We start from the raw sequence: 27,129 nt of genomic DNA on the forward strand, positions 1-27,129 counted from the left end.
AGGGTGGGGGGGATGTCCTGACTGACCGTACAGCTCGATTTCTTCCGCACGCATATCCCTAACTCTCCACACCCCGTGAAGACCTTGGTTTCGGTTGTGAAATTCATTCCCCCTTCCCCCAACGCAAAATAGTATAACTTGGGGTCCAGATGAATTGTGCCTCCAAGATCTCCCCGGACGTGGCCTGGCAGACTCCATTGGCTGGATCCTGAAGGATAACGCAGCACCACGTTTGGTAGCTATAACCCACCCCTCCTCTTCCTCCCTCTTTTCCTTATTTTCTCCTTTGTTCCCCCGGTTCCCCTCACCAATGCATTTCTCTTGTGGTTATTTCAAGAAAATTGCACTTGTTGATTGTTACTGCAAATCCCCTGTGCCATGTTGGTTTTTTTTGCACCCTGAGATCACCCCTACGAACCATCACATCATCCATTCACTAGGACGGATCATGACAAATGGTCTCCATGATTCCATGGGGCCTTGAAATGTCACAATGATCTCCATGGATCTACGGTGCCCCTCAGGATCACAACGGCCCTTTGGCTTCACGAGGCCCTGAAATGCAACAACGGCCTCTTGGTTCCACAAAGCCCTGCTGCTTCACACTGGCCCCTTGGGACCATGCAGCCCAAATGAGCTGCAATGATGTCCTTGTTTCCACGAGGCCCCACAGTGTCACAATGGTCCCTTGGATCCATGGTACTCTGCAGTGTCACAATGGCCCCTGCATGTCACAAGGCTCAAAAAAGTCACAATGGTCTCCATGGTTCCTCAAGACCCCACAGTGTCACAATGGCCCCATGGATCCATGGTACTCACAGTGTCACAATGATCTCCTTGGTTCCACAAGTTCCTACAGTGTAACAGGCTCCACAAGGGCTTGCAGTGTCACTATGGCCCTTTGGCTCCACAACACCCCGCAGTAGCACAATGGTCTCCATAGGAAGGAAACAAGTGAGCCCCAGTGGTGCAGGGGCAGATGAGAAGCAGTCACCAGAGGCCAAGGCTAGCCAGACTTGACTGTATTAGCAGATTTTATCTGGGAGCAACCCTTGGATACAGGGAATTTTAGAGGTGGAATCCTAATTTCAGCCATGGGAGGCTAGACAAGAAAGACAATTCTTTTGCATAGGAATAAAAGCACAGAGCCCCAGTGCCTCATGGTCAGATGGGAAGTGGCCCTTGGCATGGCTAATTCAGTGGGACCTGTCAGACAGCCCACAGGAGGCCAAACCAGGCAGACCTGTTCCATGTTCCCCTGATTTCATGGAGTCCCATACTGTCACAATGGTCCCCTTGATTCCATGAGGTCTTGCAATGTCACAATGGTTTCTTGGTTTCATGAGGCCCACATGGCTCCATGCGGTCCTGCTGTGTCACAATGGCTCCTTGTTCCTATGGGCCCCACAGTTTGATCATTGACCCTTGCTTCTAATAGGGCCTCTGAGTTGCACAATGGTCTCCTTGATTCCATGAGGCTCCATAGTCTCACCGTGGTGTCCTTGGACCCGCATTGTCACAACTGACCCATGGTTCCATGAGGTTCCGTAGTGTCACCGTGGTCGCTGTCAGAGGCTGGATGAGATCGATGTGCTGAGACACCTTGGGATGCTCGGAATGCCCGTGTGGGGCCACGGCCGGGTCAGGCCTTGGTTTGTGGTAGGACAGAGCCCCGCCCCCAGCCCTGGCCTGGCAGAGCTGTCAATCACACAGCAGGGGGTGATGTTAACCCAGCTCTGATTAGCCCAGCTGTTAATCAATCAATCACACACTAGCAGCTGGTGCTACCCTGGCTCTGATTGGACAAGCAACTGGCAGTCCCACCCAGAGGCGGGCTCATGAAGGCCAGGGGGTTAAAAGCCAGAGCACAAGGCCAGACCATGGTCTGGGTCCTGCCTTCTCCTGGGGTTCCTTTGTTAGCAATGCTGGAACCTGAGCAGTTAGTACCTATGTGTGTGTCTTTCTATGGATCTTCTGTCTTTCTGTTGTTTGCTATTTCTTCTCCTTCTAATCCTACTTAGCTGGAACATTTTTGTGTAACTTAGCATCTTAAGGGATAAAGGTTTTTTGATTAAATTTTTAGATTAAGTTATTGAATTTAATGCTATGACAAGGGTTTCATATTGAAGTGGATATTGTACTAAACCTTTTGCAAAAGTTCCTTGATTGTCTGTATTTTGCCAGTAATATTTTGTGTCATTTTGACCTCTTAGCTCCATTGATCAGAGCATGGTCCTGGTATTAGTGGGGCTGTGGGTTCAACCCTGTGTGGGCCATTCACTTAAGAGCTGGACTTGATGATCCTTCTGGGTCCCTTCCTATCAAAAATATTCTTTGCATCTGGCCATGTTGATAATATCTGGTTGGTGTTTCTCCTGTGCACCAAACTCGAGTCAAGGAACCTTTGGTTACCCCCAGCATTTCAGTGTTCTGGGGTGTTGCAGCCCTGCAGGCTCACAATGGCCTCTTGCTTCCATGAGGCCCCACAGTGTCACACTGGCCCCTTGGTTCCATGGGCCCCAACAGTGCCACAGTGATCCTCTTGGTTCCACAACTTCCCACAGTGTCCCACTGGCCCCTCAGTTCCCTGAGGATCTGGAGTGTCACACAGGTTTATGGCATTTGTCCTTGCTGCCCTTCACATCCCCCTGGCCCACAAACAGCCCTGAGCCAGCTGTGAGGGACAGGCCCTGCTGTTCCAGGCTGGGCTCAGGGCTTGGCCTTTCTGCTTCCTGCAGCCAAGCCAGGCCTTGCTCAGCACTGCAGTTCCCTGCTCAGAGCCTTGGGCTCCCTGCAATCCTGGCCTCAAGGATCTGCTCTCAGCAGTCCCTGGGCAGCCTTTGGCACTCCCTGCCCTCACTGGGGCCCAGCCATGCTCCAAAGCACTTGGAGTTTTGCTGCTGACTCTTTGAGCAGCTTCTTCATCCTTCTCTTCGTGCCTGAGGCTCCTGGACCCATCTCCAAACCCACCATGGGAATCATGAAAATACAGAATGCCCTCAGGGGCTCTTTGTCTCTCTTCCATTGTCTTTCAGTCTCCAGGGCTTGTGCAGTGATTAGAGTCAGTTTGGAGTTCTGTTCAGGAGGATAATTTCAAAGTGCACCTCATGATTTTTAGTTTTTTAATCACAAGTATTTTTTTTTTTATTTTTCAGTTCAGAGAAAAGGTAACTGAAGCTTTCCCCAAGTGATCTTGATGCTGAATGTCTCCTTAGGAGGTCTGGGCACAGAGAAGAATGACACCCTTGCAGGCTGACTCCGGACAACCTGCTCCTCATCCCCAGCCTCACCATGTCTGACATCGTCCACCTGGGACTAACATCCCAAAATATAAAAAAAAAGTAATTTATTCTTTATTTTAAACATTTTTCAATTAAATGTATTTATTGTATTTATTTCTTATTTGTAATAATAGTTGTTTCATTTTTATTACCTAATTTTATATTTATATCAAAAATCTATGCGTGTTTAACAACCAATAAAATTAATGGTAACTGGTTCTAAGTATCACAATTCCCTTCATTCACTAATTCACCTCTATTGGTTATTAATTTTTCCTCTATGCTAATTCGCCCTATGTTTAGTCCTTTTGTAATCTTTTTTATCATGTTTTTCTCACACATGGTTCAAGGGGGCACTTGGGCTTACACGGAGATCATTTTGGGGCACATTTGGGGCAATTTTGGGTCTAGGGGGGGAATTCAGAGAGAACTTGAGCGTCGGGAGAACACTTGGGGGAGCCGGGTGGGAAATGGGGGGTGGGGGGAGGCACTCAGGGATTCTGAGGGACAATTCGGGGTCCAGGGGACCCCTTGGGGATGCAGGGGGGCCCTTGGAGATCAGGGAGGGGAATCTGGGGCCCTTCGGGGTCCGGGCGGGCCCTTGGGGGGCTCTAATGGGGCTCTCTGGGCGCGGGGGTGAAGGCAGAGCGCTAATGGCGCCCCGCAGAACGCGGGGGTGACGGGAAATAAAGTCCCGGCTGCATTCAAACGCCACGAGCGCCGCGGAGCATGATGGGAGCTGTAGTCCCGAAAGTAGCTCCACTGCAGCACTTGGGGGTCCGGGGAGCCAGTTGCGGGTGCGGGCGGCCACTTCGGGTCCTCAGGGGGCACCTGCGGGGAACCTATGGTGCCGGGAAGCCCTTGGGGGACACCTGGAGAGTCGTTCCCTTTGGGGCACGGAACATGACGGGACTTGTACGGCCGGAACGGGTTATGTCGGGGCTCTGGGGTCGCGGGGCATATTGAAGATGGTGGTCCGGCTACAAAGATGCTACGGTGCGCAGAGCATCACGGGAGATGAAGTCTCGGCTGCAATGGCCCTCAGTGGATGCCGCGGTGCATGATGGGAGCTGGAGTCCCGAAAGGACCCATTGCTCGCTGTCATCTTCACCAGCCCATTCCATCATTCCAGAGGCTGGTCCATCACAGGGGATGTCCTAAATCCACTCGGTGCCTGCTTCTTCCCTAGATGTCTGTAAGGTTGCTTTGGCAATGAGTACCACACTCTGATTAAATTCTTTCATGGGGCACCTGTGCCCATAGCACCCATTTCCAAGCTCAGGACAGTGTCCCAGGCAGTGACATGGGACACAGGGTCTGTCTGCAGTCATCCAGGGGTTGTTCTCGCCACCACAGGCACACAGCACTTGCCGTCGTGGGTTTGGGGTATAGTCAGTCTGCCAGGACTCCCCACACTTATATTCCAGCCCTCAGGAGCAAAATCCTCCCCAAAAAGGTTTTTTATTTGGGAGGTCAAAAACACTTTATTTGATATTTCTGAGCCCAAATCCTCCCTAAATGAGTGTTTCTTAGCTCCCCAAACTGGTATTTCAGACACCAAAATATCCTTAAATTGATGTTTCTCAGCCCAAAATCTCTCTAAATTGCTGCTTCTGAGCTAAAAATAGCCCTAAATTGCTTTCGTTGAGACTCGGAGCTCCCTAAATATTTTTTTTCCCCGAGCCAAAAACCTCCCAAATTCAGTGTTCTGGAGCCCCAAAGCCCCCAGAATTGCTCATTCTCGGCCCCAAAGCTCCTGAGCTCACCGTTCTGGCTCCGAAGCTGCAGACACAGGGGTTTCTAAGCCATGAAGTTCCCAGATCAGTGTTCCAGAGCCCTGATGCCCCTCACTCACGCCCTGTGCCGGTGTGCCATCAGCCCATGGGGTTCATCCCAGCCTGGGAGGCTCCGGGAGCGATGGGCGGGGAGCGCTGGCTGTGCCCATTTCCCATCCCCAGCCAAGGAACCACTCCCTGACAGGAGCGGGGAAACCTCATTTAGGGGAAATCGGTGTAAAACCGGGAAAGGAGCTGCGGGGAGAGAGGGAGGAGCCCGTGGGGGCGGGAACGGGTCGGGCACAGTGAGCTGTATCTATCCCGGTTTTTAAGCAGTGCTCGCACCCCAGCGCAGAGCAGCTTCTTCCCAGACCTGTCCCAGGTAAGCGCCTGCCCCTTGCTCCCGGGTTTCCTCAGGGCTTGCTCCTTCTGCTCCCGAAATTGATGTTTCTCAGCCCAAAAGTTCCCTACATCGCTGTTTTGGAGCTCCAAAGCTCCCTAAAGAGGGACTACAGAGCCCAAAATCGGCTTAAATTGGTTTTTTGGAGCCCAAAAGCTCTCTAAATTGTTGTTTTTGCTCTGAAAATATCCCCAAATCACTCCCTGATTCTCAAAGCTCCCAACATGATTTTTTTCTCAGCCTTGAACTCCCCAAATCAGGGTTTCATAGGCCTGTGTGTCCCTAAATTGGTGTTTAAGAGCCCCAGTGCTCCCTAAATCAGTATTTCTGAGCCCAAATGCTGTTTCAGGTCCCAAAAACATCCCCAGGTGGGTGAGCCCCAATGCTCCTTAGACTCCTGTATTCTCAGCTGTGAAGTTCCCCAAATGCCAATTTTTGAGGCCAAAAGTGCCCTGAAATGGTATTGCTGAGCCCCAAAGTATCCTCAATTGCTGCTTTTGTGCCCCAAGTCTCTGGACACTGAGTTTTCTGAGCCCCAAAGCTCATTAAATTGATGTTTCTGAGCCCTGAAGCTCCCCAGGTTGCTTTTCCTGACCTGCAAAGCTTCCTGAGTTCCCATTTTGAGTACTGCAGTTCCTTAAACATGTGCTTCTGAGCCCAAGAGCTCCCTAAATTGGAATTTTGAGCTGAAAAGCTGCCTAGAGGGGACTTTCTGAGGCCAAAAGTTCCCCCAATCAGTGGTTTTTAGTCAAATGCTCCCTAAATTGGTGTTTCTCAACCCCAATGCTGCCTAAAGTTGAGGCTTGTTCAGAGCCCAAAATCTTTCTAAATCAGTGTTTGGGACCCCAGAGCTCCCAAACTTGCAGTTTCTTAGTCCAAATGCTCCTGAGTGGGAGTTTCTGAACCCCTGAGAACCCAAAATTGCTGGTTTTGATCTCAGAAGCTGCCTACATCATTTTTGTTCAGAGCTAAACCCACCCCTAGATGGTTTGGAAGGCTATGCCTGAGTGCTGGTGGAATGCAGTGGAAGGGGAGAGGCTCTGCCAGAGGAGGGTCAGGGAGGATGAGGATGGGAGGTGTGAAGAGCAGCTGGGATACCTGGACATCCTCAACAGGATGGGCAGAGGTTAAGTTGACGTGTGTGAGTGAGCAGTGGAGGGGTCAGAAAGGGAGGACGCTGCCTTGGCAGCTCAGAAACTCCCTGATCATCAGGGAGAGTGGGCAGAAGAGCTCTGGGGGCAGCCTGGAGTGGTCTCAGGCCAGTGAACAGGTTCCCATGGGAATGGCAGCTGCCCTGGCATCCATGGCCAGGCAAAGCAAAGGGCTCCAGCAGCGTGGGGATCTGGGAGCGATGGCTCAGCAGAGCTGCCTGGTGCGTGAATGGGGGGTGCTCACGGGGAGCTGCTCCTGCCCCACACAGGGTTGAGCTCCTCAGTGCCAGCCTGGGCTGGCACAGCCGGGAAATAGTGGGGTCCAGGCACTGAGGGGCAGGGACTGAGGCCAGCAGCAGAGCACACAGCTGGGGCTCCAGAGGAGAAGGCTTTGATGGGCTGAACCAGCAGCTGCAGAGGGTTCCCACCCCAACGGGCTCCTCCCTCCCCCCCAGCACCTCCTTTCTCCGTTTGACACTGATTTCCCATAAATGCCTGTCAGGAAATATGCCGAGCTTTCCAGGGCAGCCTCTTCTGAGGGCAGGAATGGTCTCTCCAAGAGCCAGGAGTAAAGCACTCCTCTCCTGAGGCTCTCGGCTGAACTGAGCAAGCTCCAGGTGAAAAGGCAGCGCTTGGGAGAGGGAGCACACAGGCCAGCAGCCAAACAAGGCTGCAGCACCCGGGGCTGTGTGAGCAGGAGCCCAGCCAGGGAAAGGGCTCAAGTGCTGAGTCCAGTTCTGCCAGAGGGGATTGAGTGGGAAAAGCTCCCTGGACCAACCTGGAGCCTTCACTGGGTTTTGCTGAGGCCTGAAGGAGCCCTGCTGCCCTCCAGGGCCCCAGGGCTTTCAGTGTCTTTGCCTCATCAAGGCCCAGCTGTGCTGCAGAGGGTGGGGGACCAGTCAGGAAGGGTTGGAGGGAGACCACAAAGTTAGTATTTCATAGAATTCCCATTCAAAGTCGATTGTCCGTTCCTGCCCTGTCTACAGACACTAACCCAGTTCCTAATTCATTCCTACATAGAGAAAAAATGGTCAACTCAGGCTTTACTTATTTATTTCATGGGTTTTTTTCTGATAGCAAAAATTGTTACCATGACTCTTGCTACACATTAAATGGGAAAAAAGTAAAAAGTAAGTAGCATTTTGATTAGGCACAGCCTGGTTGCCATGAATACATTATGGATAATTGTTTGTTGCTTTGATCTTGGATGATTGGAAAAATTTTTAGTCCTAATATAGAATGAATAATTATTTCATGGAGTGACTAGAACTTATTTTAATTTTTATATTTAATATTATTAGCTCACCTTAGCACACCAGAAAAAGCATGATGAGATTTCACCACCACTCATACAATCCTCCTGGATTTAACTCACATGCTAGTAATAATGTTTTATTGCACTCAATGCATAATTCAAAATGTCTAATTTATGGGCATCTGTTGGCAGACAGACTCTCTTGGTCTGTGGGCAACAAAGCCATCACTGACAATGTGGCAGAGAGAGTTTCTTCTTTTTTTGTTTCATTTATTTCTTTTTTTTTTTCCATATTTTTTCTGTCTTCTCTTACCCCCACCCCGCCCCCCTTTTCTTTTTTATTCTCCTCTCTTCTCCTGTCTTTCCCCCTTCCTTTTCTTTTTCCCCCTCAAAGCTTCAGCTTTGGCTCAAGAGTGCAGATCTGGCCCTGCATAAATATAATTCTCCTGTCTAAAGCAGTTGTCAGGGCTCCTTCCAAATATGAGAGACAGAGAGGACAATGTGTCTCTGACTGTGAGAAGTGGGGTGACCCATCCCTGGAAGCACAATCATCTTTCCATGAGCGGTGATCTGAGCTAATGTCTGTGCTCATCAGGGATCAATGGCAGAGGCACATCCAGGACAGCTCCACGTGCACATCATCTACTCATTGTTACTGTTTGAGAAGCCATCTCGCTATTGCTCTGCTTTAGGAGAAAACCCCTCAAACTCTGAGCATTTTTTGCCATTTATATGCTTTCCCTCCTTTCAGACCAGAGCAAAACAGCAAAATGTAGTGGGAGGAGATGGAGCAGGGTTCATTCCTAGGAAATCACCCCTGGCATTTCCTGTCTGATGCCTTCAGTTAGACCCCTGGGACAGCCATGGGCCCTGGGGCTGTGACTTCTCTTGGGTCCCTGCCAGCATTTCTCTATTTCTATTCCTCCCCTCTTTTCCTCACCTGGGTCTATCCTCTCCTTGAACACCAGGAAAGCTTTCTTACATGCAGCAGCTTTTGGCAAGGGGTCCCTTAATTCAGTCCAGGTCCTCCTCCTTCTCTGGAACATGGCCAAAGAAAACAGAAAGTCCCAAGGAGCAGACAGCCCAGGGAAATGGAGTGCAAGAAAGAGGGAGAGCAGAGCACAGCAGTGAGCTGTGCCCTGAGCAGACCTTTCCTCACTCCTGAGCAGTCCCTGTTTCTGCCTTCACCTCGTCCCTGCTGCTCTGATGGATGTGCTCAGAAGGGACAGGCGGCTTTGTTGGAAGGGTCAGCAGGGCCCTGCTTTCTGCAGCCAGCTGTGCAGAAGAGGATATTTAGGAAACTTCCCAGTCTGACCCTCCCCAAGGCTCTCTGGCCATCACACTCCAGCCACCAGAGGTGTTCAGTGTTGGGAGGAGTCCCTCCACAGCAGTGGCTGCAGTGCCCCAATGGGCCCTGCTGGACTCCCCACACCCAGCCCCTGTGTCCTCCCTGGTTCCAGCCCAGGTTTCCCAGAGCAGTCTCAGCTGTCTGATTCCATAAAGCCATTTAATCCCAGTGCAGTGACACAGGAATAGCCTGAGCTGTTCCTCCAACAGCCTGAGATGTTCCTCCAAGCCCCTCAGTTTTATCCCCTCAGTCTGCATGCCCGAGGCTCAAGTCTGGCTCTTCCTCCCGTGCCCTCAGCTCTTGCTGGGTCTCTCGGTGCCCCTTCCCCAGCAGTGCCACCACTCTTGGTGCCCTTTGTTGGGCTCTGTTGGCCATTCATGAGCTCTTGTCTCGGGCTCCCACCTGGAGCTCAGCTTGCATCAGGCACTGCAGCTGCCCCAGCCACCTGCACTAGGTGTGTTCACAGCCAGGAGAGGGGAGAGTGGGAGTGAGGTGACTTCAGTTTTGTCTTTGTTACCCAGCTTGCTGCTCTATTGGGAATTGCTGAAAAAGCAAAGCAATCGTCCCCAAGTGGAGTCTGGTTTGCTCATGGTGGCAGCTGGAGAGGGATGTCCCAGGCTTTATGTGAGCTCTTCAGTTGTATTTTTTCCTCCTATCCAGTTGAGGAGGGGAAGTGAGAGAAGTTTGATGGGCATTTGGCAGCCAGCCTGTAAATATTCTCAGTTCAGTCAAAGAATGAACAGAGACAATTTCTCACAAACTGAACCTAACAATCCTAGAAAAAAAAAAATCAAACCATTATTATCGCTCTTTCTATAACCATTGTTTATAAAAATGGTTTGCTAGAGTGTACTATTCATAGTGCATCAATAGTGTGAGAGGTTTTCACCTTAAGACCAATCAGGTCTTACGTCCACTACTGTTCCTATAGGAACTGTATATTTCTTAATACTATACACAAATAATAAAGTGTCTTTCATGCCTTCTGCATCATGGAATGAGTGGTAATTACTCTCTGGTCGGGACACCTCCTGTGTCGACTCCAGCCAAGGTCACTTGTCCTTTCACCATAGATTTCTTCATAGCTGGTCAGGATAACCTCCAGGATTTGAGTCTGAAGGAATGGAAAATGGTCCCTTGCCTCTGAGGAAAATATGACTGGGGTTGAACACCAGGTTCTGCACTCTGCAAAAGCAGGTCTTAATTTTTACCAAGGAAGATGAAGTGTGTGTCTGTGAGAATTCTCAGAGCTCCAGGGCAGACAAGATGGGTTAGGGACCAGCTGGGAGTGCAACAGAACATCTTATCAACTGCCTTATCTTCTCTAGTGCTGAGATGTTGTAACCACAGAGATTTTACCCCTCTTTTCCCTTGCATTGCAGAGTGAACGTAGAGAAAATGATATGGGAGACCAGAAGTAAGGACTGAATATCTTGGAAAGAGCTGTATTCTGTTTAGACAGTGATGGAAAGGAAAATCAGTAAATTAAAAAACCCTGACGAGATCAGAGGTTTCAGTATATTTTGAGGGATATATGTGTCACAAAAAAGCTCTTAAATGCATTTTTTAAAACCTAAGGGGAAATATCATAGTGAAGCTTCCTCTTTTTCATTTTTCTTTTTCTTTTCAGGTGAACCTAATGGCCACAAAAAAGGGAGTTCATGGCAGCAAGACCAAGGAGGCCAATTGGAGTCCATAAGTAAGTGTGGACTCATGGCTCACATTGCTCTTGCCTGTGCCCATCCTTGGGAACCTTGGATGGGATGTGTTATCCCTGAGAGAAGTGAGGCCAATGGAGATCTCTCCCCTGAGCATGTTGCCTTCAGAACCCCTTCCAGAGCACAGCAGAAGGCCTGACCTTTGGGATGGGATCAGTTTGGTCAGAGGGGTGACCTCCTTTGATCAGGGACACATCCTACTCTAGCAAGGGATGTTGCTGAGCAGGGCTTTGAGGGTCAGGCTGAAATGAATGTGCCAAAGGACAGTGAAGGGGCCTGGGAGGTTCCTCTCCACTCCTGGTGTGTGGCAGAAGAGTCTCACCCTCTCGTGGGTGGCTGTGCTCTGGTGGGACTGAGGCACCTGTGTGGTGCCTGAGTGCTGTGGCAGCTGAGGCAGCTCCCTGGCCCAGGAGAGCCTCAGTGGGCCCGAGGGTCAGGGACCCCCAGCACTGCATGGGGCTCCTGGGCCAGCTGTGGGATGTGTTCTGCCCCAGAACCTGCTCAGTGCAGTCCTGGAGTTCCTTGGGGAAAGGTCCTTGTTAAATATCCTGTCTTTGATTTTATTTTCATGTGCACCTGATGTCCAGTGTCTGTGGCTGCTGGCTGTCTGGCTCAGAAAGGTGTAGAAGCGCTATTCAAAGAGCTAAGTGTGCTGGATCCCATTGCTTTTGTCTGTGGCCATCCTGGGAACCCTTGGGATGGGATGGGATGTGTTATCCCTGGGAGAAGTGAGGCCAGTGGAGATCTCTCCCCTGAGTACATTGCCTGCAGAACCCCTTCCAGAGCCCAGCAGAAGGCCTGGCCTTTGGGCTGGGATCAGTTTGGTCAGAGGGGTGACCTCCTTTGACCAGGGACATGTTCTACTCTAGCAGGGGTGTTCATCACAATTGGTAATGGTTTCAAAGACACAGCACATCCCTTCTGGGATTTCCTTTCTTTGAGCACTAAAGGAGGAATCTCACCCTGGGCTTAGCTACAGGGACAAAAGTCAGAAGCCTTTCTGTGCAGGTGAGTGCCAGTCCTTGCCCACACTACCTGGAAACTGAACCCTGCGAAGCAGGAAGGAGATCCAGAGCTCTGTCCTGCATGAGGGCTCAGTGCAGTCAGATTGAGCAATCCCACCTGTCCATAAATTCCCATTTCCAAAGGCCTCCAGCTAGTCCTTTGTTATATTGCCCATCCCTATGCAGATGCCCAGGATGCCAGGGTGCAGAGATGTCCCAGCAGGGGCTTTTTCCCAGCACAAGCAGAAGGAGAGGAAACAAAAAACCAACCTGTAGAAGACCTAAGAAGAGACCTGTGGGAACCCAGAACATCCCTCTGGCAGTCCAGGATGGCCAGGACCCCTGCCAGGGGGCTCAGAAGCCCTGGCACAGAGCCCAAAACACCAGTGGATTTGATTATGACCCGTAGAGCAAATTACAAACCTTATATGAAGATCAGCAGGCCACAAGTTTAGGTAGAATATTAGTGAAGGGGTGGAAAAGTAGATTTTGGGGTTTTTGGTATGGGGTTCAGGAGGCAAGATGGAGGGAACTGGGTGTGTCCAGTCTTTCTCCTTCTTCTTGGCCTCCATCTTCTGCTGTGATGTTGGCACTTACTGATTGGTTTAGAGTAGAAGCTCACTGTCTAACATAGGTGATAGGTATTGGAAAGTAATTGTAAACATTGTACACGTAGTTTTTAGTATAAAGACATAACACCGCCCCGGGGGCAGGCAGAGTGCCTCAGACTGTCCTGCTGAGCTGACCTCGGCAGGGCAGGAGAAAATTTTTTATAGATAAGATAAAATAAACAACCTTGAGACTGAGAAATTAAGAGCCCTGACTCCTTCTTCAAGCGCCGGGCTGGGAAAAGAGACTTTGAACTTTTCTTGGGGTCACTCTGAGCAGCAAGAGACCCTGAGACATTGGCGTCCCTGGTGGGCTCCAAGAGGGCACCCAGGTGGGCTCTTGGCAAGCAGCCACGCCACAGCCATCAGCCGCTGAAACCCAGCCCGAGAAGGAAAGGAAACAGGCACTCTCAAGGGAAAAATCCAGAAAGAACATCTCGACCTCTGCTGAGAAGATTCATTTCAAGCTCCACCCGGAAAGAGGAGGACCAGAAGCATGCCTGGAAACCCTCACCTGCGAGCTGCTGGATGGTGACCAGGGCAAACTCCGGACTGACCTTGCAGATGATTCAGCCTTTGGTAAGAAAAGTCAAAACTGAGAATATGGGGGGGGGGACATGCTCCCAGGAACAACCCAGCATCTTGTCAGCCCTACAGGGCATGGCAGCCACACACCCTGTGAAAATCTCTGAAAAAAGATAAAACGGCCTTGAAGCCTTTATCCCCAGCAAGGGTAATGTTAGAGGCAATTTCGTGGAATTCCGCGGGGGCTGTCAGCTATCAGCAGGCAGCAGTATTCTCTCGAGGATGGGGGAAGTCATCCTGCCATCAGCAGGCGGCAGTTGCCCTTACTGACGAGGGAGGGGCAAAGGTAATCCCTAGCAAACAGGTGTGGGAGGAATTGGCATCATCTCCAGAGTGCCCAGGGTCCCATGGGTCCCCAGAACGCCCAGAACTCTCAGGGAGAGGAGGGCGGAGGGGGTCGGGGAACCCGGGGCAGAGCCGCTTCTCGGCGACTGGCGAACCCGTGCCACGGCAGCGCCGGCCGGGAGCAGCCCGGGGGGGCCGCAGAGGCGGCCGTGGGGGCTGCGGAGGCCGGCGGGGGCCCACGGGGGCAGCGGGGCAGTCGCAGGCACAGCAGCGGCGGAGGCGATAGCGCGCACGGCGGTGCCCGCGATCGCAGCAGCGGGCGGTCGGCAGCGTGCAGGGCACGGCCGGCGGCTGCGGGGACAGCGCCGAGCGGGGCCGGGCCGGGCGGAGCGCGGGAGCGGGAGGCGCGGGGCTGGCGGCAGCGGCGGGCGCATGCGCGATGGCGGCGGTTTCACGCAGGGGGTGCCAAAGCCGCGCGCGAAGGGCAGAACCCGCGCGACTGCGATGGCGGCGGGCAGCGGCACCCGGGGAACGCGCACGGGCCGCGGCAGCCGCGCCGGGCGGGACTGAGGCGGACGGGACGGGACGGCTGCAGCGTCCCTGCGACCGCCACGGAGCGCGGCAGGCGCCCGGTGATGACGCACAAACCCGGCAGCCGGAGCGGGGCGGGTTTTTCCCAGTGCGCAGACGCGGCACGGACGCGGCCGAGCGGGGACCGGGGCAGCGCCGGTGTCGGTCACGGGCACAGGGGGCGTTCCCCAGACCGCGCCTGCGCCGAGAGAAGCGCAGGGCAGGCGCGGTCGGGGCGGGGGCATCCGCACTCCCGTGAGAGCTCCAGCAGAGACTGGGCGCGGTCTGGGTGCAGGGGGTGCCCGAGGGACCGGCCCTGCTCCGGTCCCACGGCAGCGGGCACGCAGCCAGTCCCGGCAGCCAGCACACAGTTTCAGCCTCCATCAGAATCTCAAGAGGGAGATTTTTCGCGGGTGCAGCGCATGTTGTGTGAGGCGCACCGAACTCCGCAGCAGCCCGGTCCCACAGAAGTGACGGAAACAGCATTTACCAGATGATCAGGCTTCAGATGCAAAAGATGGACACGTGAAAAAGCTGTCCAAAATCAGAGTAAAGTGAGAAAGCAGCCAGGTTTTTGCCCAAGATACAGAAAAAAGGGGAAACCAGTGCAAATCAGTGGTATTCCAAATATGATATAAATGGAAATCTTCTGTTGTGCAAAATGCCTCTCAGGGAGGCAAACCACCGTAGAAAGATAGAAGTATTAGTAATGATTCAATTACCTGAAATGTCTCTGAAGACAGAGCATTTGAGAAATATCAATCAGATCCTATCTGTGGGGTCACCAGCTGATTCTCCAATGATTCAGAATTTTGTTTGTATTGAGTTTGTAATCTTTGTTATTTTTAGATTTTATAGGTGATACTGATAAATAAGGATTGTTATTAATGCTATATGAATACTTTAAAAAAGTTGTCATAACCCCTTCAAACACTTCCTGTTGATAAGTTGATTATATCGTGAGAATTCTCAGAATTTATTATAAGAATTATTATCAAGGTCTTGTTGTAATATTTACAGCCAGCTTTCATGTGTTTCACTGTCTCTTTGTGTGATCATCTACAAGACACGTGTCTCTTCAGAGTCTTGTCTTTTTGTTTTTTAACTACTCATGTTTTTTAGGTTTCCTTTAAATCCAGGTTGCCAGTTTTGTGGTTTTATTCAGTTATTATAGAGTACTTCAGCCGAGAATTCAAGAGGTTTGCTATGTTTGAAGAATTTCTGTCCTGACAGAAGTTTTGGAGGGATTCAATTATTTAATGGTTTGATTGATCTTTAATCCTCAGGTTTCCTATTCATAATTTCTGTTTTTAAGAGTCTTGTTTTAAAATGTGTTAAGTGGTGTCCATCAATTAGAGATTGAACTCTGGCCAAGTTCTAGCTCTACTTGAATGGAATGATTGAGAATCAGCTCAGATGTTTTCTGCATCAAAAAGTATTCAAGTTCTTTTGGCTTGGCAATTTGACCATGTATGATAGCTGAGCCTGATTTCAAAGGGAGTTTGGAGAAACATGAATCTTGACACGAGTTCTCCAGCTCTCTGTTGTTTTAAAGTTCATCAGCTGTCGCAGACTCTGGGATGACAGTTCAGTGTTGTAGTGACTGATAATGGTGTGATTGCAGATGTGTCATTGGTCATGTGCATTATCTGATTGATTTCTAATTGTTGTTATCTTACATTTCCCTATGCAATATTGCATAGAGACTGAAACAGAACAGACCAATGTTTTATTTTCATATATGCGAAAAGCCAATCATATAATGTGACTTTTTTACAGTGCTGGTAGCACGTAGCTGCGACCCAGCTTTGTCTCCCCTTCCCAGGGAAGTCCTACTCCATGACCTTTATCTGCCTCCCCAGCAGCTCAGTGGTAGGAAAAACCACTTGAAGTGGCTGGTGGATTCTCCCTCAGTTTTTTGGGCAGAGGCTTTGAGCCAGGAGGTTCTCTGGAGGGATGCTGGCTCTGGAAACCTCTCCTGTCCTGAGCTTGCAGGTGTGGAGTAAAACTCCCTGCTGGGCCAGTGAACAACAAGTTATCCTCTGATCCATCTGGGACCCCCATGGCTTGGGGTCAGCCCTTACTGGGGAGCTGCTGCTTGGGAGAAATAGCCACTCCCTTTTCATAAGTTGAGAGAGGTTTATTAAGCCTTATCAAAGATGCAACAGAAGACTGAATAGAGAAAATGTTATGGCGCCAGGAGCAAAGGATTTTCCGCACCATGTGCTCTCCCACACAATGGAGGTTTTGCCTTTTAACCCTTTAGCCCCTCCCAAAATTCTGTCCATTGACTCCATCTTCAGTGTCCAGTGGTAGAGTTTACTTCCTCAAATCTTGATTAGAGGTCAGATGTCGCTGTAGTGACAAGGCGACCCTCCCACATATCCCAACCCCAGCTGTCCCTTGATAACAACTGAGGGGTAAAAGAAATTTTTCTTAACTTCTATACATGGTATTTGTCTGTTAATTGTGAGAGTCAATCATTGTGGTATTCACATTCTCTGAACAGAAACACATAATTCTCTCTCCCAAGGTTTTTTTTTCCTGGAGAATCACAGAGAAAAGAAAGAAAACAATTCTTATCTCTATCATGTGGAATGTGTTAGGAAGATTCTTTACCTGAAATGATTTGTCAGTTGGATTCTGCTGAGGACTGTTTTGTTTCCTTGGCCAATTGGAAAAAGCTTTGTCCTGGCTGTCTGGAGACAGTCACAAGTTTTCTTTAGTATTTTTTAGTATTCTTTGTAGTATAGTATGCTTCTTTAATATAGTGTAGTACAATGTAATATAATATAGTTTAATAAAGCAACTGTTCAGCCTTGTGAATCAATGGAGTCAGCTGCCAGTCGTTCCCTGTGTTGGGGCATCCTGCTTTTTGATAAATCATCACATTACTCATCTCTCACACTGCTGCTCCTCCCCAGGTGCTTTGCTCTCCTGCACTCACACTTCTCTCTGCCAATCTGTGGCTTATTAAACAGTCTGCTGGCTTTGTCTCTCCTGTGGCTGCAGGCAGCATCGATTCCTGTGGACATGGAGAGAGCTGTGGCTGGAAAAATCAATGGAGGGGAAAGAAACAGGGAAGGAGAAGGGCTCTGGTGAAGATCACACTGCCCTCCTGAGGCTCCTGGGGGAGAAGGCAAAGTTGCACCAAGACCCCATGCTGTTCTCTGATGACATTTTTTTCATTGAGCCAATGGTAAGTGATAGGTGAAAACCTCATTTTCCTCCTCTTCTTCCTCCTCATCCTCCTCCCCCTCTTCCTCCTCCCACCCACTCTACCCCCGGCTGCGGTCACTGGGCAGATCCTCAGCTGGCTCGATGTGCTGGGAGGGAAGACATTGAGTTTCTGGTGCACCTGCAGAGCTCGCCTAAAAATGCCAAATGCTAAAAGCATTTCTGCCCTGGAAGCTCAAGGCAGGGTTGGGAGCCTGATAAGGCCAAGCTGTGCTGCCAGGGCCTGAGCTCAAGGGCACTCTGTGCGTGTCCTTGCAGTGTCCACAGGGAGCAGTTCTTGTAGGTAGGGGCTCCCCCCACACGTGAGGTTCAGCAGAGGCTGTTGGACCACTGCCAGCTCACACACTGACCTGAAGCTTGCAATGGTTTGCTGGGAAAGTGAGGCCAAATTCAGCCTAAGGCTAATCATAGAAATGCCAATCCCCTCCTGTAACCACGCCTTGCACTATTTCTGAGTGTCCCTTCCAGTGTCCTCTGTGAGCCTGGACACAAGGGTGGAAGGTTGAAATGGGCCTTTGGAGTTGTCCTGCACACAGGGACAGAAAACCTTTTCCTTTTCTGTTTCTGCAAGCAAACCACCACGTCCTCGTATCAAACAGAGCCCTGATTCTGAGTACTGGCATTGTGAGAGACAATGAATGCCTGGTGTCTGCACAGTGCAACATCCCTTCTCATCTTGGAGTAAACGCTAGAATAATGCCAGCCTCTGCTTTCTTTCAATACACGTTAAACTAATATTTTTATTTCCAAGGTTCTGGTTCCGGGCAAATTTGGGGGAGAACCCCCAAAGGGGCTCCTCTAGGAAAGCAGATTCAATTGGCCCCTACCCCCAACCTGTCCTGGAGAAAAGACCTCCTTGAAGTGGAAAAAACCGGTTTATTAACCAATAAACCCTAAACAGTATTAATCAATAAAACTCCTTGCTGCTCCAAAAGAGATGACAAACTGAGAAAGTCCCTCCCCAGGTTGCAACTCAGCTCACTCAGTCTCTGATCAGTCCCTCTGGTCCTGGAAATGTCACAGGCCAGGCCCAGCCCGGTGGCCACAGGTTGAGCTGTTGGTGCTCTGCTGGTGTTCAGTCCAGAGCAGGTTTGAACAGGTCCAAAGAAAGGAAAAAAACCCCACAGTCCAGGGAACTTCTTTGCCTCAGCAAGCTAAATTAACTAAAAGCAAAGGAGAGCTCTGAACCGCTGTCTGTCCATCTGCAGACAATGCAGTCCAGAAGCAGGAGTGTGGAGGAGTGAGTGCAGTGTCTGAAAACAAACTGCTGCTTCTTCTCTCCCCCCTTCACTCTCTGCAACAAGTCTTAAAGGTGCAACACTTATTATTCAGCATAAACAGAACAAGACGATTTGGGATAAAAGTATCATATAGTCAACCCAGGACAGGGATCGTGTTCTCTTCTTGTGAAGAGCCACCAGTGCACAGTGGCAGTCGCATCCCACTGTAGCTGACAGCAGCATGATGTGACCAAGAGCCTTTGTCAGAGCAGCAGGAGTATTGTGGAGAGTGGGAGCTGAACAGCTGAGCATTGAGAGCTTCCAGCGCTGTGTTGAGCTGGGTTTGGAGTGTTTCCTTGGGCTCCTTGTGTTGTTCACTCATTACTAATGCTCTAAACAGAGGCTTACAGAAGTGTGGTTGAAAACAAGAAATGTGAAGTTTGCAGAGCAATGTTTTGCTGTCTCTTTCTGCTGTAGGAGGGAGAAATTGGGCCGAATTGTTTGGCCAAAATCAAGGTGACCTTCAAACCCCTGGAAGCACTGGAGTATGGAAGTGTGGCTTACTGCAGCATCTCAGGTACAGCTCCTTTGCCCTGCTTCTCTCCCCCTCAGTGAAGCCATGGTGCAAGCCTGAGCCCACTGGGCTCCCATGGAAGTGCTGGGAAGAGTCCCTGGTCAGCAGGGCAGTGCTGGCACATCCCCCCTGGCCCTGCAGCCTCCAGGGAGTCTCCTGTGCCAGGCCAGGGCTCAGAATGCTGTGTGTGCCTGACTGATCCCAGAACAGCCCAGGCAGTGCAGGGAGAGGTTTTCATGCCATGGCTTTGCCAGCATTCCTTCAAAGGCCAGAGAGCTGCAGAGCAGAACAGCTTTAGTGAACAAGCACTCAGCCCCTGCAGGCCCCTGGCCTCCAGGATGATGGGTCCATTTGACATGGATCCATCATCAGGCAGCAGGCGCTGAGTTAGAAATGTGTTCCCTGAGCCTGGATCACCTCCCAGTGCCCAGACAGCAGCAGAGCAGAGGTGACTGAGCCCCCCTGAGCCCAGGCTGTTGGTAGAAGGAGCAGCCTTGGCCAGCACCTGCCTCTCTCCCTTTGTGGAATTTGAGCCCTTGCAGCTCTGTCTGTGGAAACAGAACGCAGTGCTGAGTGTCAGGAGTTGGGGACTTTGGCAAAAATGTCCTGTGCTCCTGGGCCAGGTAGTTTGGGAATTGCCAAACTCTGTAGGAGCTTTGTGCCTTCACTGAATGATTTCAAAGCTCCTCTAAGTGCATGGGAAGGACAGCATAGAACCAGAGTATGTTAAGGATAGAATGGACCTTTAAAGCCTCTGGGCAGGAACACCTCCCCCTAGAGCAGGTAGCTCCAAGCCCCATCCAGCCTGGCTTGGAACACTTTCAGGGCTGGAACCTCCACAACAGCCCTGGGGAACCTGCTCCAGTGTCTCACCACCCTCAGAGTAAAAAATTTCCTAATATCTAACCTAAATTTCCTTTCTTTCAATTTATACCTGTAACTCCTTGGCCTGTCACTACAAGGCAGCAGAGATGTTTTAAACTCAGCAGACTGGTGGCTGAAATTGGAAAGCAGCCCAAGGAATGGGTTAGAAATTAGAAGTCAGCCCCAAGGCTGAGGGAAGAGGAGGGTCCATATCCTCTCCTGCAGCATCAGGAGCTGGTTGCATCCAGCTCAGAGTCAGGGACTAGCACTGAGGCAGCCTGGAAAATAGAGTATAACAGAGGGAATGATTGTAGTGCAATGGACATCTCTCCCCAGGCTGTGAGAGCAGGCTGCTCCTGCACCTCTCAGGGGAAGGCCAAGGACCCTTGGAAGAATTCAGCTCTCCTACTCTGAACCTTGGGAACATTTCTATTGAAACCCCCCACGTCTATGAGGTGAGCAGCAGGGCTTGGGGTGGATCCTGATGGCTCCTGAGGCAGGAGCAAGCCTGGTGGAAGTGTGGAATTGCTGCCAACCTGGGCATTTGTGAGCAGGGAATATTTGATCTACTGGTGAAATCTGGGAGGGTCTGAAAGGTGTGTCTGTTGTTCATGAAGGCCCAGTTCCTTCCTTGGGAATCAGCTGGGAGGCTTGCTGCAAAACAACCCCTTGGCACATGAAACGAAGCCTGGGTCAAAAAGGGATGTTCAGAGGCTTTTGTGGCCGTGCCAGACACAAGGCACCTTTGGACTGGGCTGTTCAGAAGCAGCTGGAAGAAACTGGCTGCCTTTGAGCTTCAGTCCACTGCAGACAGCTTCCAGTCAAGTGTCTCCTGCTTATTGCTGCAAGTCACAGGAAAGCCATCCAGCCTCCTGGCTCAGTGCTGGCCCTTTGAAAGGACTTGGGAGTTCTTTCCCTTGCTGACCAGTCCCTCACCACACTTCAGCCTTGGTGCATCTCTGGCTCTAGAAAGAGAAAAGTGTTCCTGGGAATAAAGCAAAGCATTTTTCTACCTATTTGCCTCCTCCCCAATAGTGTCAAGTTTGCAAAAAAAACCAAAGAGAGAGCAGCTGAAAGAGGTAGAAAATGAGGCACTACATCATGCCAGACACTTCCAAAAGCTTGGCTGTGGGAGGCAAAGACATGCTGAGTTTTCTTACCAAAAGATGATGCTGTCTATACATTTTGATGCTGATGCCTCATAATCAATGTATTGTTTTCATGACATGGGAAAAGGTGAATGAGTAGATGGTGGTGTTGGAGCTGTGCTCAGTGGGGCAGCAGCAGCTCTGGGGTGATTGACTACACAGAGCTGCAATCAGCCCATGTTGCTCTCAGGGCCAGGTCTGAATGAACTTGGTGGTGCTGATCAGAGGTGCACTGCTCTGTGTCCATGGGATAACCCCAGGGTTGTGGACTCCAGTTCTGTGGAGTTGCCACTGCTTTGCATGAAAAAGGGCAGAACTTGTCCTGTTGTATTTTTTTGCCATTCATAGCATCGTCTGCTATTTCTGGGTATTAATTGCATCATTAGACAGTAACTCACAAGAAGGGAAGATTCCACATGTATTTCCGTTTTGCTTTCTTGCTGCTGCAGGTGGAACTGATAAACCTAGGAGCTATTGATGCTCCCTTCACCTATAGCCCTTCAACTGCAAACGTGGGCTTCTGCTTCAAGTTTGCGCCTGAGGAGGGCATCATTGCACCAGGCGGGACCCAGACTGCTCAGATCTCCTTCAGTGCCACCATAGTGTGGAGGTTTGAGGAAGAATTCCAGTTCAGTGTGGCTGGATCTCCTATGTCTGCACTCCTGACTATCAAGTACGGACGGTCAAAGCCAGGCACGCGCCCGCACGTCCTCAGCACAAGAGAAAGGGGTGCCCCATGTGAGCGGTCCCAGCCCCTCCACGGGTGCGGGATCGGTGCTGAAAGCCAGACAACTCTCAGTGGTGGATCACTGGGCTCGTGCATTAATGAAGAATGCAGCTAGCTGCAAGAATTAATGTGAATTGCAGGACACATTGGTCATCCACACTTTAAACACACTTGCGGCCCCATGTTCCTCCCAGGGCTACGCCCATCTGAGTGTTGCTTGACGATCAGTCGCCGTCCAGCGGCCACCAAGGTGGTTCAGCTGGGGTTGCCTCACAGGCCAGTTGACTGTGGTCAGCGGCGGTGGTGATGGTGGCTCACCGGTGCCCAGAGGGAAGGCGGTCAGGGGTTTGGCAAGGGATGCGTTTCCCTCGGCGGCCTCAATTTTTTCCCTGTGACCCAGCAGGCATCATCATCGTCATGGCTGTCATTGTCATTGTTGCCACGCAGGGCTTTCATCCCCCTATATGCAGACTCAAGGACTGCTCCATAGTTCCCCACTCCCAGAGTGAGCCACTGGGGCAGAGTTTGTCCTTTCAGGGCCCGTACCGCGGTACGGTGGTGGTGGCAGCTGAGGAGAGTAAGAGACAGCGTTGAAAGCACCGCCGTGGGCCGAGAGAAGGGAGAGGGCAAGAGGGAGATAAGGCGCAGGCCTCACCCCCAGCCTCCCCCCCACGTGGACGGCTGTCTGCAGGTGGGTACTGCAGGGGTACTGTGCCACTGCGCGTGCGCGTGAGGCAAGAGCGCTGGGGACAGATGTTCCAACCCCCTCCTCCCTTCGCCTGCCCTCCTCATCTTCTGTCGTGGTCTCGGGGCGCAAATAGCACCATGGCTTTTCTCTCTCTCTCCACCAAGGCCATCACGTGCCGCCTGGTCCCCCATCAGGGCTGTCTCTGCCACACTCCCTTTTCGGTTCTCATCTCCGGGATGGGGCACTCTGTCTCCGCTTCTCTCCCTCTGGCTTTGTTTTCCCCTGGTGCGAGGGCGCCAGTGGGGAGGAAGGTGAGGCTGGTAGGTGGGAGAAGCTGGCTGGCTGTTGGCCTGTTGGCATGCTGCTTCTTTAGGAGCTGCATGGGCCAGGAGGTGCGGCCAAGCTTTGGCCTTGCGACCTCAGATCAGACGTGGCAAGCCGCTGAATTTAGCATATAAGTCAGCCAAGGAAAAGAAACTAACCAGGATTCTCTCAGTAATGGCGAGCGAAGCAGGAAAAGCCCAGCGCCGAATCCCTGCCCCGCAGTGGGGTGTGGGACATGTGGCGTACAGAAGTCCCAATCCCTGGCGGCGCTCTCAGGGGACCCAAGTCCTTGTGATTGAGGCTGCAGTCCGTGGACGGTGTGAGGCCGGTAGTGGCCCCCGGCATGCTGGGCCCGGGACTTCTCGGAGTCGGGTTGCTTTGGAGTGCAGCCCAAAGCGGGTGGTAAACTCCATCTAAGGCTAAATACTGGCAGAAGACCAATAGCCAACAAGTACCGTAAGGGAAAGTTGAAAAGAACTTTGAAGAGAGAGTTCAACAGGGCGTGAAACCGTTAAGAGGTAAACGGGTGGGGCCCGCACGGTCCGCCCGGAGGATTCAACCCGGCGAGTTGTGGTCGGCACGGGTTCAGTGGAACCTCGCCTCCGCCTCCCTTCCATCCCCTGGGCAAACCCTGCCCGCGGAGGCAGGCTGGGGGGTGCAGGCTGGTCCGGGAACTGCCGCCCAGCCGGCAGCTGGCGCTGTCCGGGCACATTTCCTCTGCAACGGTGCGCCATGACCGGCTCCAGGTTGACTGGGAAGGCCTCCGGTGGGCAGGTGGTCCGACGGGCAGGTGGTCCAGTGCTGCGCGAGCAGCAGCGGGTATTACAGCCCTCGGGCAGCAGGTCTCGCCCAATCCCGGGGCTGAGGGAAAGGACTGCCACTGTGCCCTCCTCCCCCCGCATCAGTGGCGCCGTGGTGGGGGGCATCATTTCCCCGCCTCTCATGGGGGGGGGGGGGGGGAGTGGCATCCTCGCAGCACGGCGTTTCGCGCAGGTGTGTGGGGGCTGGGCCTGCCAGTCTCCGGCGCTGCTGTCAACTGGGGTGGACTGTCCTCAGTGCACCCTGACCGCGCGGCGCTGCCGGGCCAGGCTCACGGGCCGCGCTGGGGCACCCGGGGTCCGCAGCGATGTTGGCTACCCACTTGACCCATCTTGAAACACAGACCAAGGAGTCTAGCATGTGCGCGAGTCAGGGACCATTGTCAAAAGCCCGCGGCGCAATGAAGGTGAGGGCCAGCCCGCGCTGGCTGAGGTGGGATCCCGGGGCGCGTGTCGCGCCTGGCAGCCCCGGGCGCACCACTGGACCGTCTCGCCCGCCGCCCCCTCGCGGGGCTGGGGAGGTGGAGCGTGAGCGTCCATGCTAGGACCCGAAAGATGGTGAACTATGCCTGGGCAGGACAAAGCCAGAGGAAACTCTGGTTGAGGTCCGTAGCAGTCCTGACATGCAAATCGGTCGTCCGACCCGGGTCTAGGGGCAAAAGACTAATCAAGCCATCTAGTAGCTGGTTCCCTCCGAAGTTTCCCTCAGGATAGCTGGCACTCGGCAATGGGCAGTTTTACCCAGTAAAGCGAATGATTAGAGGTCTTGGGGCCGAAACTATCTCAACCTATTCTCAAACCTTCAATGGGTAAGGGAGCCAGTTCGCTGGCGTGGAGCCGCGCCGTGGAATGCAAGTGCTCAGTGGGCCACTTCTGGTAAGCAGAACTGGCGCTGTGGGATGAATCGAACGCCCGATGCCAACGCTCATCAGAGCCCAGAAAAGGTGTTGGTTGATCTAGACAGCAGGACGGTGGCCATGGAAGTCGGAATCCGCTAAGGAGTGTGTAACAACTCACCTGCTGAATCAACTAGCCCTGAAAATGGATGGCGCTGGAGCATTGGGCCCATACTCGGCCGTCGCTGGCAGTGCGAGGCCCGCGGGGGCTAGGCCGTGACGAGTAGGAGGGCCGCTGCGGTGCGCCTCGAAGCCTGGGGCGTGGGCCCAGGTGGAGCTGCTGCAGGTGCAGATCTTAGTGGTAGTAGCAAATATTCAAATGAGAGCTTTGAAGGCTGAAGTGGAGCAGGGTTCCATGTGAACAGCAGTTGAACATGGGTCAGTCGGTCCTAAGCGATAAGGTGAGTGCCATTCCGAAAGGGCGGGCGATGGCCTTTGTTGCCCTCAGCCGATCGAAAGGGAGTCGGGTTCAGATCCCCGAATCCTCCGAGTGGTGGAGATGGGCGCCACGAGGCACCCAGTGCGGTGACGCAACCGATCCCAGAGAAGCTGGTGGGAGCCTCGGGGAGAGTTCTCTTTCCTTTGTGAAGGGCCGGGCGCCTTGGAATGGATTCGTCCCGAGAGAGGGGCCCTCACCTTGGAAAGTGTCGCGATTCCGGCGGCATCGGGTGAGCTCTCGCTGGCCCGTGAAAATCCAGGGGAGAGGGTGTAAGTCTCGTGCCGGGTCGTACCCATATCCACAGCAGGTCTCCAAGGTGAACAGCCTCTGGCATGTTGGAACAATGTAGGTAAGGGAAGTCGGCAAGCCGGATCCGTAACTTTGGGATAAGGATTGGCTCTAAGGGCTGGGTTGGTCGGACTGGGGCGCGAAGCAGGCTGGGTGCGTGCCGCAGCTGGACGAGGTGCCACGCGCGGGTGTGTGCGCTCCGCGTGGCCCGCCCGGGCGCTGGGGCATGCGCGCGCACGGTGACGACTCTGGACACACACCGGGTCCTTCCTGTGGATCGCCCCGGCTGTGGCGGGCACCGCCCACCCCCCGCTCCGCCCGCCCTCCACCTTGCCGCGGCCGGTGCCCCAGTGGCAGCCGTCATCGTTGCGCACCACCGCCCCAGCGGTTCCCACCAATGGGGTTCCCGCGGTGTGCAGCCAGTGTGCGCGCAGCCGGTGTCGGCTGAGCAGTTTGTGTGGGGGAGGGTCCCCGGGGGAGGGTCCCTGGGCCAGTGCCCCGCCTCAGTCGGTGCCTAGCAGCCGGCTTTGAAGTGGTGCGGACCAGGGGAATCCGACTGCTTAATTAAAACAAAGCATTGTGAAGGCCCGAGGCGGGTGTTGACGCAATGTGATTTCTGCCCAGTGCTCTGAATGTCAAAGTGAAGAAATTCAATGAAGGGCGGGTAAACGGCGGGAGTAACTATATTTACTAACTGGGCATAGCCGCGGAAGTCGCACCTCCTCGTGGTCCTGCCGGATACCCTCGTGGTAACTGAGTCGACTTCTGCCCCAGTGTGGGAGAGGGCGCATATCAGCCCTCCCTATTGTTGGACTCACCACCCAACAATAGTTTCACGAATCGCTGAAACAAAAAGGTTGGCACAGTTAGTTCGCTGTTGCACAGAGCCTTGTCCACGGGCTGTTGTTGACACAGTTGGTAGTTTGAGAGAGGGTCAGCTACTATATGCTTCTACCCTCACTTGGACTTGTCACTTTATTTCTTACCGGACTGACAAAATGGCTTTGCGTTATATCTCGACTACCATTCAGACTGACCCATTAGATCTAAGGGTCATTGATGCCAAATTACCATCTATGCCCTCTGTGCCCAGGGAAGAGGGATTCGATCTTGCAAGTTTGGAGTTTTTTAACTCCAAAATTGTTAAAGAAGATGGTGTACATCATGTGGATGTTTGGTAGGGTTTGGGGCAACTCCCTGAGCCCTATGAGATCTCCCCTATGGGGATGGCCCAGGATGAGGCTGAAAGTGCAGTGGGAGGTACCGAAGAGCCCAAAACACCTGAGGCTGAGAGCACGATGGGAGGTAGTAAAGAGCCCAAAACACCCGAGGCTCCTCACGGGTCTGAAGGTGATGGTATAACGCCAAGAACACCTGTCGTGTCCATGCCTGACAAACAACCATCTTGTCCTTGTTGTGAGACCTGGTTTACTTGGATGTTGAGGCTGATTGACCATCTCAAAAGGGCACACGGGCAGAGAAAGATCATTTTCAGGTGTTCAAAATGTGGTAAACAAAATCTAAAATGCCACAGTATCTCCTGTCACATCCCGCGCTGCAAGGGGGTGGTGTGTGTGGCTCCCACTGGGGAATGGGTCTGTGAGGTGTGCCAACGTGGGTTCGCTACTAAGATTGGCCTGGGTCTGCACAAGAGAATAAGACATCATCTTGTGCGAAATGTGGAGCGGATTGCTGCTTCTCATCCCAAAGAGTCATTGGCCTGAGGGGCCCACAAACGGGTATGGACTGGGGAGGAAGAAAGAGGCTCTTCCGGTACAATTGGTGGACGAGTTTGCCAGTAAGCGGAATATCAACCAACTTATAGCGGAGCATATTCCAACTAAAATGGCAAAGCAGATTAGTGATAAAAGGCATCCCTCCGTGAAAGGTCATGAAGGACTAGTAGGTGCCACTGGAATTGAACAT

General features: G+C 52.3%; 1 long non-coding RNA gene and 2 pseudogenes across 1 annotated transcript; all 3 read left to right on the plus strand.

Annotated features, from left to right (window-relative positions):
• Positions 1-17,046: 17,046 nt before the first annotated feature.
• Positions 17,047-21,738, plus strand: LOC128937690 (uncharacterized). The gene is made up of 3 exons (XR_008483060.1): positions 17,047-17,179; positions 18,915-19,014; positions 21,473-21,738. It is a non-coding gene; the product is annotated as an uncharacterized LOC128937690 (long non-coding RNA).
• A 75-nt stretch (positions 21,739-21,813) lies between these two features.
• On the plus strand, positions 21,814-21,966 carry LOC128937716 (5.8S ribosomal RNA; annotated as a pseudogene).
• An 886-nt stretch (positions 21,967-22,852) lies between these two features.
• LOC128937701 (28S ribosomal RNA) overlaps positions 22,853-27,129 on the plus strand; it is an 8,051-nt pseudogene continuing 3,774 nt past the window's right edge.

Source organism: Melozone crissalis, unplaced genomic scaffold (genome assembly GCF_028551555.1).
Source record: "Melozone crissalis strain CALT ecotype California unplaced genomic scaffold, PUWL_Pcris_2 ptg000021l_1, whole genome shotgun sequence".
NCBI classification, from domain to species: Eukaryota; Metazoa; Chordata; class Aves; order Passeriformes; family Passerellidae; genus Melozone; species Melozone crissalis.